This window comes from Neodiprion fabricii, chromosome 1 (genome assembly GCF_021155785.1).
Source record: "Neodiprion fabricii isolate iyNeoFabr1 chromosome 1, iyNeoFabr1.1, whole genome shotgun sequence".
NCBI lineage: Eukaryota > Metazoa > Arthropoda > Insecta > Hymenoptera > Diprionidae > Neodiprion > Neodiprion fabricii.
In genome coordinates this window covers 24,668,252-24,681,892 of record NC_060239.1, presented here as the reverse complement: position 1 = coordinate 24,681,892, position 13,641 = coordinate 24,668,252, and the positions used below count along the sequence as shown (strand labels likewise).

Here is a 13,641-nt window from a genome sequence, read left to right as displayed (position 1 = left end):
AACTACAATAAGCGAAGGATGAGGTAATTGGGCAGAGAACTGACGTTTCTTTCCGTGAAAAAAATTATTTAATCGAGCTGCAGGTGCTCGCGACGTAGGTAATTACGTGTTTATAATTCAGGTGTAATTATGGTGAATATATAGTACATTCAGCGTAATATGTATGGCACAACAACGGTAAATACCTGACAAAAATATTTATAATACATTTTCAACTTTGAATTAATTTGTACATTATTTTCCGTTGGGAATTTCATGTTTCATGGAATTTGCACAAACACGTATCTTTCTTTTTTTTTACACTCTGGCCCCAGGCCAAGGATTCTTTTGTTTTGTAAAAAGCTTTGGTGTTTTTTCATTATACGTCGATATAAAAAGGTGAAGAGAATTCTGAAACGGATTTCTGAATAAAGGCGAATTGTTTTTTTGTTTTTTTTGAATACTCAAATACCATCTTGGAAAATATTACGTGCAAAGATTGCATGGGCTCCATTATCTGTTTACCGACTTAAATCTGGATTAGCAAATATAAATGGAGGGTTCGATTTCCGCCCGTGTCCTGAAAATTTGCGAAATAAAAATACCAGACTATCGGTAACCTCGGGCGGTTTAAATATTACATAGATAAGTTATATAAACCGAATTCCGCACGTCGATGGAATAAGGACGGTATTGTTGAGTCGTACGCTTACTCAAGAGGCTCGTATAACTTCTTTGGAATTCTTCGCGGGTATAAAGGGAGTTGGCAAAGTTATCCGAATCAAATTTCGTTTTAAAAAGAAAACCGGTGTATCCAGCGTCTCGTCTTGGCCCACTTTAAGACGAAACGAAACTGGTCGAAGATGAAAGCATTATCGGTAAAAAGTTCAGGTTACCGAAGGGACGAGAAGTTTAAAAAAAAAGTCACCAAATTTGACCCTTTAGAAGTCTCGAAGTTTAAGAAGCTTATAAAATCTCGTGTAACCAATTTTTAGTGGAAAAAAAAAATTACCAATAAACAGGAATAAAATAATGAGAAATAAGTCAAATTAAATGGAACGTCGGCAGCATAATTCAGCGATTCATTCCTCTAATTAATTAAACAAATATACCGATGCTAAAAGGTTGGTACAATTATAAATAATTTACGACAGCGAATGATAATGCATTTTATTTATATATAGTATCGGAACATCGCAGAAGAATGAAGACCAATCAAGTACGGCGTGCATTTCAAATGATTAAAAGGACGACGTGTGAGAATCGAGTCTGATCAGCGTTCAATTACCAGTCTTTGACTATATACAGTTGTTCGTAAAAGTGACCAGCGTATATAGTTTTCGCATCGACTATCCCCCAGAAAACTAAGACTCGATATCCACTGCCGATATTACTGACTTTATGTATCAAACCGCAATTTCAAAGTCTTATAAGCTCTGCAGAAATTCAATCCCTCGATTAAACGTTCCTATGCACGTAGTCCTGGATGGTGCACCGTAACGCGAGATAGAAGAGCTGCGACGTATACGAGTACATACGTGCCGGGACAATCTCTTGAAAGCTGAAAATCAACTGCGCATGCGCCAAATACTCAATCTCATTGGTCGGCAAAATTTTTGTCTGCGACGCAGAGGGCCAACTTACACAAAATGTGTACCTTTGAATTTTCAAAGAGCATACGAGCGTTGAATTCCGACCGTTGTTTGAAGAATCAACTATCCGACCCAATAACAAATGCTTTCCAAACCTTTCCGAGCCGCTACTTCAATTATTTGAGATTCTAACCTCGAAAATTCGTATCAACTACATCGCCGCCAGAAACAGTTGGACAACTGAAAACTCGGGATGGCCAGCCTGCGCGAACCGCCGATAAAACTCGCGCATGCGCGGTTGATTTTCAAGTTTCAAGAGATTTTCCCGGTATATATTTATATACATGTTGCGGTCAAACTTTTGTACAGGATGTTGATAAGCCTCCGGCGACTATGAAGGAAGTATCCGTTTCTTTTATCTGGATTTTATTTCTTGATCTAAATTACTGTCGACGAAAATTGGAGCAATTGGTAGGCAATCGAGTAAGATTTGTAAGACGACAGCGTTTGTATTCCCTTCCAACCGCAAATCGTTTAGATATAACTCTTCACTTTATAGTAATTTACGCGCAATTGATCGTAAAAAAAATTCTTCAACGTAAGATTGAACCGGTAATAAATTTATCAACATCCTTTGCAAAGGTGCATTTTTCGATAATTATTGCAAGTAGTTGTAAAAAAATCAAGGATATACTCGTTGACTCAAGCCGACAAATGAACAATTTGCAGTTAATCATCTCCATTATCATGAAGTGTGTACAACAAATATGTATAATTATCATGTTTAGCATCGCTGGTTATTTCGATTATGTAAACTACTGCAGTTCAATATTCATTGCAACGCTGCGGTTTATAAATAATTATTCACCTCACTTGTCGAAGAATAACAACTATTTTCTCGGTGATAAATTGAAGTAATTGAAAAAATAACAAGGCCTTTTTTTGTTTAATATACATATATATATATATATAATATATATAAATATACGCAATAAAAGACCTTGTTATTTTTATATCGTCATATACATTTTATTATATATATGTATAAGGATGCAGCGAAACTAAACTGTTGAATCCAACACCAAATAAGGTATTTAGGACCATTTTACTCTGGAATTCGAGCGATTTAATGTAACATTTTCGCTTCAGTTTACGAGGCAATCAAAATTACATTTCATTGTATAATGAGCAGATAATTATGATCTGGATTCTTTCCGTGTAGCTTCGTTCATTACATAAATTTAAAATCTACTAGTTCGTTGTTATTATTGTATGCAGAGAAGGGAGGTACTTTTAATTTAAAAGAGCTTTTTTTTTAGAGGAGGACGTGTACATGAAACGTTAAGCGAAATGAATTTCGTGCTTTAATTGGTTTTCCCCGCTCTTAAAGAATCAAAATTATAAAATTGCTTTGAACCCGCCTTGAGAAAAGTGAGAATTTAGTAACATGGATCAAGTTAAGGTTATCCGCGTCTATTTCCAGTTTGCGGAATTTTCATCCTTGAAAACATAGCGCATCTTCAATACTAAAAATTATAATATCAATATCTTCGAGATTAGCACTAATGAATCAGCAGATAACCCGCTTATGCACGGACGACGTCAGTCAGTTATACTTTTTTACATTTCGCGTACCGTGACTGACGGATTCTTGAATGCACCGTGTGATAAAATTAGAAAATTTGGCTCACATATTCAAAAAAATTCCGTAGAACTATATACACGTGAAATTAATTTCAATCGAGAAGAATTAACCGAATCCAAGATTCTTAAATCGAAAAACCAGTCCAACTTACTTGCCTTGTTCGAAAAACGAACAGAGGAATTTCTTCATTTATCACGGCCCTATTAAAACCGAAGGTATTTACTGGATTCCTATGGACAGGATCTAACAGACTTTATCTCTCGAATAGCTCGAGGCAATCGCAGTGAAAGCGCGACTGCTGCTGCAGGTTATATAGAGACTGCGTATTCAATTCTCATTGAAGACCTTGCCTTGCCTTACGATTTGATACGAATATTTTTGTAAGAAATTCTATAAGAAATATTCGTTCATTTTCTTTCATTTGCGAACAGATCTAATATGTCTGGATAGTTATCGCTTTGTATTAGTTCATATTTAGTATGATAACAAATTTCAACTTAAATTTTATACAGTAGAACAAATTCTAACAGAAAAATCGACTTGCAACAGCTTGTATTGTTCCAAGATAAGTAAACACACTATAAAAAATACATCATATTTACTTCAATCTAAAACCTCGCTCATATCTCCAAGTAGAATAAAATACCAAGATCATTTTATCCGATAATTTATGAAATCAAGAAATTTTATTATTACACACTTTCTCGCGAAAAAATTTCTTCATCTTCAACATGCGCATGTGCCAAATTATTTTTTTTTCCTCTGTAAAAAATAATTGACCTAAACGTCCTGTGAGTCAAGAAGGAAAGAAAGCAAGAACTTCCTTTTTCCTGTAACACATAAAACAATTTTTCAACAGGCACGATAAAATTCACAAATACCTTGACCTTCCGGCTAACTTCTTTTCAATCCGAAACAAAACGCGACTTCGATTCTCTGCGAATTATGCAACAATGCATCATTCCATTTCCTCACGCGAGCCTTAATAGTTCTTACAGAATCGGCCTCGCACTTTGTTTCGGACAAAAAACAAGTTAGTCGAAAGATTGAAGTATTGCCGCATTTTATTGTACACACCCGCAAGTTACGCTCCGGCAACTTAATTGTTCTTGACAAGTGCAGATAACGTGCCTAAAATGTCGCGTCACGTACAACGAGAGATAAACCACGGAGCTTAATGCCCTGCAGCATCATCAAGTGAAAGAGAACGAAATGATGTCTCCAAGGGTCGTGGCGCATCGCGGGGTGAAGTAGGGGATGGATTGCTGCAGCCACTCGACAAGGGAGGACCTAATCCCAGATCCTGGACTCGTTGCACCGTGTGGCTCTTCGATAGACAGACGCGAGACGTGTTCGCCAAAGAGAGAGCCGAAGCGAGACAGAGAGAGAGTGAGAGAGAGAGAGAGAGAGCGAGAGAGAGAGAGAGAGGGGGGCCCTAGTCAGCAGCACCGACGAATCAATACCAGGTTGCACATACACACAAGCCCCCCGTGGGCTAATGGTGTATCATAAATATTTATTGGCTCAAAGATGTCCAAGTACATATGTGTGTCTGTATATATATACATATACACATATATATATATGTGTGTGTATGCCGTTCATGACCTACGTCCATATCATAGATATGATGCAGCAGATAAGATTCTCTGCAGAGACGTTTTGCAACTGGCGAAAAATTAAATCGTTCGCGACATGCAATCGGTTAGATGTTTTGCACTCGTTGTCAGATGGTGAATTGGGTTATCGGATGAAGAGAAATTTTTTGGACGTATTAGGCGGAGAAAGGAACAATAATTAGGTTAGATTTTTGGTTTTAATTGATTAAACAAACGTTCAGGATAATACAGCAGGTTTAAAATTGCAACGATATGACGTCGCCCATGCTGATAAGGTGTATAACTGTATTAGGGTGATCGTTATTTGAGGTCAAAATTAATTTTACCCCTGCCACCCCCCAAATCGGTTCGAAATACGTAAAAAGTAACGCTGTAATTTTTTAAGATTTTTAAAAGAACGCTTAACCCTTGACCACAGGGGTTGAAGTTTTTCATTTAAAACACACGGGGTTTTCCTGCGTTTCGAGACACTATTTTACCGTGGGCCTTAAATTGAGAAATTTTTTTTTTCTTAATTATTATTATTATGGTAATGTTATACAACATTTTCAGGGTAAGGGTTTCGGAAATTTTTTCCATGTAGCAACATGCTTGTAAACTAATTTCTGAAAATTTCAGGATTTTACAAACATATTAACGCCCACAGTAAAATAGTGACTCCAAACGCAGGAAAACCCCATGTGTTTTAAATGGAAAACTTCAAACCCTGTGGTCAAGGGTTAGGAGTTCTTTAAGAATCTTAAAATATTACAGCGTTACTTTTTACGTATTTCGAACCGATTTGGGAGGCGGAAGGGGTAAAATTAATTTTGACCCCAAATAACCACCAACCTAATCTGTATATTACGAAATCATCTTATTTGAAGAAAAAGGACGAATAAAACCTATTTATTTTCTGTTTCTCGACGTTAGACACGTTCAAGGGAACTAATTAATGAGGGGATAGGATTTTTGGTATTTTGTTAAGTGTAAAATCAAATTTGTTTCACGTAAATTTTTATCAAAAAGTATTTAAATAATAAAAAAACTTCCCCTCCATTCTGGCATTGATATCTCGGTGAAGGGTTATCTCAAGATAAAGAGCAAAGATTGATAAACGTCTACACAAATTTAGCTATCGTTATATGTGACCGTTTTTTTTTTTTTTCATTATTATAACACGGCGACGGATTAAATTTTTTTTTTTTTTTTTTGTTCAAGCCGTCGCCATTTTGTGAATAATCGTGAAAAAAAAAACGATCACGTACAACGGTAGCTGAATTTGTATATATATGTATATTTATAAAATTTTGTTTTTTATCTTCAGACAACCTTTCACTGAGATATTAATGCCACGATAGAGGGAAAATTTTTTTATTATTCGTTAAGTCAAGGCCCGTACCTTCGTTAATTTTAAATATATATTAATAAAAAATTATACAAAACTAGTGCAATATACACTTAATAAAATACCAATAATTCGATCCATTTGTTGATTAGGTGTCCGTGTGAAAAAATTCTTAAAATTCGATTATTTTTTCACTCGTCGCAGTGGTCTTTCTCATTAAAATCTATGTTGGCTACAGGTGATTGTGCGAGGTCAGTATCTCGAAATCAGACGGCAGGTGTCTTCGTCATAGAGAGCGAAACGGTTTTACAGATTTGATTCCTTTTTTTGTTGCCATTATCCAAACCGAATGCAACTTTTATCTAAAGATTGGAAAAAGACGATTGTTACAAAGAATTCTCATAGAATTCGCAAAACCTGAACATCAGAACTATTTAAAACGCCTGTTAAACATTAGAAATTTTTTATTTATTCAGCTACGTCTTTTACGTTGTACAAAAAACTCGACAAAGATTAATAAAACACAAATTTATATTACCTCAAGGGTTTCAGAGACGAAAGTCCGCTTTTCAAAATTTTCAGTTCTGACCGCGTTGAAATCCGGAGATAACAATACTACTTATCCATAATCAAGTTCCAGCAACAAAGTCGATATAATTACACTGATAATTCTTTCACTTGGCTTTTTTCAGAACTTTCCTTGAAATAAAATCAATGCAAAGTCTTTCCAATATCCTCGTTCAATTTCGAAAAAATTAAATCAACTTTCCAAGGAAGAATTCCTGCACAAGTACACAACGCGTTGTATTCTCGGCATGTTTTTTCTTTTTCTTTCTCGTCGCATTCAATTCATAGGTCGGTCGGGTCACGAAAATTAAGTCAAGTGCGTTACGGACTCCCGCATCGAAAATGTTAGCTGTTTGCATACCGCACTGATATAAAAAAAAGGCTAGTGATAAGAGAGAAATGAGATAACCTTGGAATCCAGTTTCATGAAAACAACATTCACAGCATACCGTTAATTACTCGGGAAATATGACAGCGTAACAATATGCAACGGCACTTCTGACAAAAACATTTGAATTTCGAACGGCGTCTCGCCTTTCACAAGTTAGACATTATCGTCGGTCAATAGGCACTGTATAACATGCATAGTGCGTGTGTGTGTGTCTAATTTATACGCTGTAGTGCTCGGTAATCCTACTCGGTAACTTTCACAGTCCCAACTTAACAACTTTCTTCAGAATGATATTGAGATATCGCTTATGTACCCTTATCAACGTGGCGTAACACGAGTTATTTGTGAGCTTTGGTGGCATAAAGTATGACCTTTTGTACAGTCGATAGGAATAATACGAACGTTGATGCAAGATTGCTGCTGCAGCCAAGAATCTTGCTCTGAATTGAGAGGAAGGATTTGAAAAAAAAAAAAAACACTCATTTTTTCAGTATAACGTGGATTTAAAGAAAAGTAAAAATAATCGATACAGATTATGATTGCTTTAAACAGAGAAACTGATCGGTTTTTATGCATGATACCGTGTCAGTTTAGAATTGATTAGAATCACTGGATTCATTTTTTAACAGGAACGGAGATTACCATCGCAATTAAAAAGTGTTGTCTAGGAACGATCGGTTTTATTACATCTACCTATTCATGCAAATGAATTTCGAAGCCCGTTCATGTAATATGTACAGGTATAACGATGTGAAAAATTCCGACAAAATCTGACTTTCATTTAATTTTGTTTTCTTTTAGTTTTGTATTTCACAAGCTTGAATCGTTAGTTAACCTTCGGAATAACCCGTGACAAAGTATAATTGAAATCATAAATACCGTGCGGTCAAGTAATTTTCCTCATCTCTGTCACTGTCGTTTCACTTTTAATAAAAAAAAGTTGAAAGTTGAAAGAACGAAAGTACCGCTTTCGTTCGTGAAATAAAACTGACCCGAATCGAGGAAAGCGACTGAATTCTCGTCGGTAACGTTTCTCAAACTATGAAACTCCAAAGTGTCCCAAGTGCATGATAAAATAAACCTGAAGCCAATCCGAAAAATGGCTCGAGTTATTAAAAAAAAAAAAAAAAAAAAAAAAAAAAAACGTTGAACAAAAAAGTGTGTAGTATGCATTCGCTCCGAGATTTGTCCACATGACGTAACTACAATAATCCGCGATAGTAAATCTGAGGCAAGATATCAAAGCCGTGACACTGACCTTTCGAAAGAAGCGTCCGGATTAGTTTACGAAGCCAGAAGACGACTCGTTGAGTCTGTAAATCTTGGACCTTCGACTACCACCCGGAGTCTTTTTCCCCAATGTTTTTGTAACCCATCACGTTCGCAAACCTTAGACAAAATTCAACAAGCACAGACCGACAACTAGGTAATAGAAAGGATTCGCGCACGTGAGGATTGGAGAACACGGACGTCCAACCATCGATACGGACCCAGAAGAACGCGAACCACGTCGCGCAGAGGCCAGCGACAGACTGACGAGACTCGAGCCTCTGGCATTCGACGTAATTCGCGTCTAGCAATGGCACGAGAATCTCCTTCCCCGGCGGTGCTTTCACTCCCGGTTTAGCATTGGTCAGCCGATTATTCGTTGTATGCATAGCTCGAAGTAGTAATGAATTATCACCGTTTTTCAACCATCAACAGCGGACTCATCTTACTCTGTCTTGACTAGCTTTACGTGTATTTTCCCCTCCTCCGCCCCCCCCCCCCCCCCCCCACCTCTTCATCCTCTCTCTTTCTTCCCCTCTCTTCTGATGCTGCCTACTTTATTCGTTTCAACCTGTTTACACGGTGTCCCTGTAACCGTTTGTATTTACCATAGATACTTGTGTCATATCACCTCGTAGTTTCGTCATCGATTTTTTCCTCGTGTCTGTAAGGACCTTGCACGAAGACGTCATTGGTCTCAATTTCGAAAAGTCACGCAGCGTACGTTTTGGGTTGCAAATTATTTTTTATCCACTATTCGTTGAGGGCATCTGATTTCGAATCAGAATACATGATTAGGTATATTGTACCTGCTGACAATTTCGTTCTCTCATTCTACGTGTCTCCGTATATTCGTATGAAATTTCAGAAGATAACAACTTCAGTTCCCGCGGTGACTTTGATTCTGTACTTTTTAATTCAATGTCTGAAAATACGGCGTCAGTCGACAGCCACGCGTATGTAACGTGACGTAAATGCGATACGAGGTAAAGAATAAAATGAAAAAAAAGAGCACTTGGAACAGAAAGATGATTCAAAAGTTCCCTTCCTCGAGCCGAATACGTGAGCCTCTTCACTCCAAGGTCCTGTACAAACATGTAATACCATCATCTTCGGGCTACTTGGATGGATCCAAATGGTTACACCACTACAGGCAGATCACCTCAGTTCTGAAGAATTCAAGACAAATTTCAACAAGTATCGTACACGATACGATGACAAAAACTTTGTCACAGTGAAAGAACCAATATGTTACACATTGCATTTTGAGATCATGAGAAATTGTTTTTTTCAGCATTGCGGATTCCTGTAATTTCAAGAGAAAAGTACTTCGAAGTACCGTCTCCGAAATTCACTTGAAGTCACGTTGAGTCGCGGTTCGAGGCTCTTTCCAACGGGTATTTGCAATTCATGAAATCGTATTTGGAATCTACAGACGGCACTTTTGAACGGAGTTGTTTTGAGTGTCCAGCAAGTTTTCCACTCGATATCTTCTAACGCTGATTCAGATCGCCGATTGCCTCCTTTTTGACAAGTTCCGATTTCCATGGTAAGTCGAAAGTCTGCTTAACCCGCGGAGTGACCTGCATACCCAGATCGAAAGTGAAATATTTATCCGTGCTACGAGGCTTGCTGATAATTCGCGTCCGTTGCGTAACCGATTCGGAAGGTCCTGAACGTCACTTCGCCTCGTTCAAACGGTGTCGTAGAAATTTCTAAAGGGGTTTTCAGCACCGCGCGGAATTCGCTTTTGTTGCGAGTGACGGGTCAGCCTTATAACACGAATGCAAAATGAGCCCTCACCCAGCGGCTCCGTATAAACCCAACGGATTCTCGCAGCTTCGAGTCGCAGCAGCGCTTTTCACCCCGCATCCGAAGGGACGCGTACCAATGAAAGGGCTGGAACAGCGGATAAACCCCGAACAGTTATCGCGGGCAAGACCGTCAAGTCCAGACTTCCGTTGAATCGAGCAATCTGGTCGAAATTTACGACGACCTTTTTATCGTCGTTTTTTTCTCACGCTCGCCCGTTTTCATTCCTCCACCTGAAAATACGCGGTTGCGGGATATGATGCTTCGAAATCGGCGAATTATAATAAATGTTTAACGACCGCACGTTGCACTCGGTCGCAGGGTTATACGATTTCCGGTATGAGGCACGTGATATTTCCACCCTGCACCACCACCACCACCACCACTATGCACCAACAGCATCGTCAAATTCAATTCCATAAAATACACGCTTGTCGAACAATTTCGCAGGTACATTGAAATCGAAAAACGAACGTATCACCCCCGAGGGAATAACAGCTGCCGACGAGCAATTGAAAGGTATAATTTTCTCAACAATACAAGAACGGTTCGCCGTTGTCGCGTGTTATTCGCACTCGTCCGTGTACAATCGTAACAAGAACAACAACAACAATAATAATATAAATACGTATACGCTTCTTCACACAGAGACCGTATGATGGGATTGGTGCAGCTGCAGATTCGCTGCGCTGAGTCGTATTATTCGCTGAATTGCGAAAGGGTTGGAACGGATCTCCGGTTATACCTGCGTATAGCTGTGTGTCATACGGCACATACAGCCGTGTATGTGCATGTAATCGACGATGCCGTAACACTTGGGTATGAGCCAAAATTGAAAATCGTCAGAAGTCGGGACAACACCCGGGAATTCCGCCGGAGCGAACGGCTCGCTGAGACCTTTCGGGTCTCTTCACGTTACACTTCAGGTGCAGAAACGATTTGGCTAACAAGTTTTGGGAATAGTCAGCAGTATACCCGAAGTTGTTCCGAAGCCTGCAGTAATATCGGGATCGGAACGACCAATGTTGCGGTAATGCGAATTATATACTCAATGGTTGAACTTTGCTGGTTTTTAGCAGGTCGAGAGGCTTGAAAAATCACAACCATCAAAGAAATCACCTCTTCATTTACATTTCAGGATACTGAAGTACACGCGAAACGCAAAATGTATCAAGAGTAGTTGGTACGTGACAAAACGGAGTGGATTTGAATTTGAAGAAACGCGCAAGAATTTTTTGCCGACTCTGGATTCTTGTTCGGATTTCACACTGTGAAAATGGTTGATAATAAAATTGATAAAAATTGTGGAACACTATTGAACAACTTTACGGTGAACTTGAAAATTCAAGACTAAATGGTATTAAATTTAGATCCAATGGTGTTGGGTTGACATCTGATATTGTCGGCTTGACACCAAATTATAGTCCATAGAAGTCGAAAGAAAATTTTTCTTACAGTGCAGAATGTTTTCTGCTGCACTTATCTCGTCTAGCAGCACTTTGCCATTCTCGTTTATTAACACCGCCAGTCACGTTGCACGAGTATATAATATATACCTATGAATAATAACTGATTGTCGTAAGTGATACTGACATGACCTGATGGAGAGATGATCGTTATGATTAGCTCACGTGCAACACTCCGCAAGCCTAAAAAAATTAGACGTAATATTTAATTGCGTATTAAAATCCGGATCTCTTTCTTTGTGGTATAAATTTTCCCGGTTTTTTTTTCACGGTGAATATGAGGTGCGTTCACAAAATTTGCGTAACGCTGATCCCCGCGATGTGTTAAGCACGTCTCATGCACACGTAAGTCTCACTCCTAAATCTCGAGGAGCATAAGAGAGTCTCGAGTGAGACGTAACATTATACCGCGTTTCTCAAAGAAGAAACCCAAACGGCGTTTCGCTTTGGATTATGCATCACAGCGAGGTGTTAGGTCTTAAAAGATATGCCAACGACGCCGGTGATTCTGGCATAGTACAAAATGGGATTCAGCAAAGTGCCAGATTCGATCTGTTATTTTGATACCACAAAAGATCCCGTCCATCCACAAGCGGAGCTAAGATCGCTGATCCTTGGTATTCACCTGCTTTGCATTTGGTCTGACAAAGGTGGTTCGAGTTAGCCACGATGTGTCCGGGAAGGCAGTACAAAGCGCAATTTCATAGAGCGCGACAAAGACGAACTCACGGACTATCCATTTAAAATTTGTTTGTTCGGTTGACGCAAGCTTAAATTCCTGTTAACGACCTGATCGCAGGAATGATACCATCGTAACGCAAGTTCAGGGTGAACCAGACACTCGCAGGATTCAGCGCCTTTTTCGCCGCTCTCACCGTGTTTCGAGTGGCAAATGTCACTTTTGTGCTTTTGATGGGAGCTAGTCGACAAGATCTGGCGAATGCCGTGGGTAGCAGCAATTAAGTCGGCCTCGTTTCGGACGTCATCGATGTGAAGATAAGCCTGTGGATTTTGCTTGGTTGTTAAAACACACGTTGTGGCGATTCGGTGTCAGACCCGACATTCATGGGGTAGAATTAAAGTCGGCGATGTGTTGATTCCACGAACGTACAAACTTGGCATTCTTGATCCGAAGCTATGGAAAAGGAACTGTTCATAACGAGCAACGGATGTAGTAAAATTGAGGGATAATCGGCGACGTGACGAGATTCTGTTCGAATGTACGGAGAACCACGTTAAGGTTGGATACCGAACGAATACTGCTAAAGTAGTCTCTTGTGTGCAGATAAGCAGCAGCGTCGTCTGCAGCGATGCGGTGGTGAACTCTGGAATCGATTGTGATGAGCAAAAAGGCGAAAATAATAGAAAGGTGGAAGCTAGCCGTGTCCCGTCTGGCTCACTCGAATCTCCACTCAAGTGTCATGCACATCGGCTGATATCGCGTGATTTTCTACGTCTGCCATTGAATGGGATTCGCAATAAAGGTAAATTGAAAACCAGAAGTACAGACGGAACAGTTCTCCAGACGAAACGATTTCTTCCGCATCAGAGATCAGAGTAAAATAGTCGCACTTTTCCCTGTTTGGGGTCAAGTTGCATCAAGATCTCAGTTTTTTTTTGTTTTTATAGCCTGTTGTCGCTTATCCACTGCAAGTTGGCATAATTACTTGCTGTGAAGAATTCTACAATGTATTCCAGAAGACGATAAACGGTTCTTTGGAAAACTACGATGTTGAAGTTAGTAACGATAGCGTAACGAAACATTGGGGAACAAATCAGTATTTTCTTAACTAAGTTAAATTTAACAATGATTTTTAAGTAACTAAGATCTCTGAGTATAAGTGTGTTTTGTTTCATTACGGTTTCCTGAATTTCAGACAATTCCGATATCACGAAATAACGGTTTTCCTCAGCATGAATCGTTACGATAACGTTACTAAGCGATGGAAAACTTCACTCATTAAAATTCTTTTA

The 13,641-nt window shown here is 39.0% G+C and overlaps 1 long non-coding RNA gene across 1 annotated transcript in view; it reads right to left on the bottom strand.

Moving 5' to 3' along the window:
* Nucleotides 1-8,690, bottom strand: part of LOC124181910 — a 43,473-nt gene extending 34,783 nt beyond the window's left edge. The window contains exon 1 of the long non-coding RNA XR_006870660.1: nucleotides 8,379-8,690. This is a non-coding gene — a long non-coding RNA (uncharacterized LOC124181910). The remainder of the gene's footprint in view (nucleotides 1-8,378) is intronic.
* Between the last annotated feature and the right edge of the window lie 4,951 nt (nucleotides 8,691-13,641).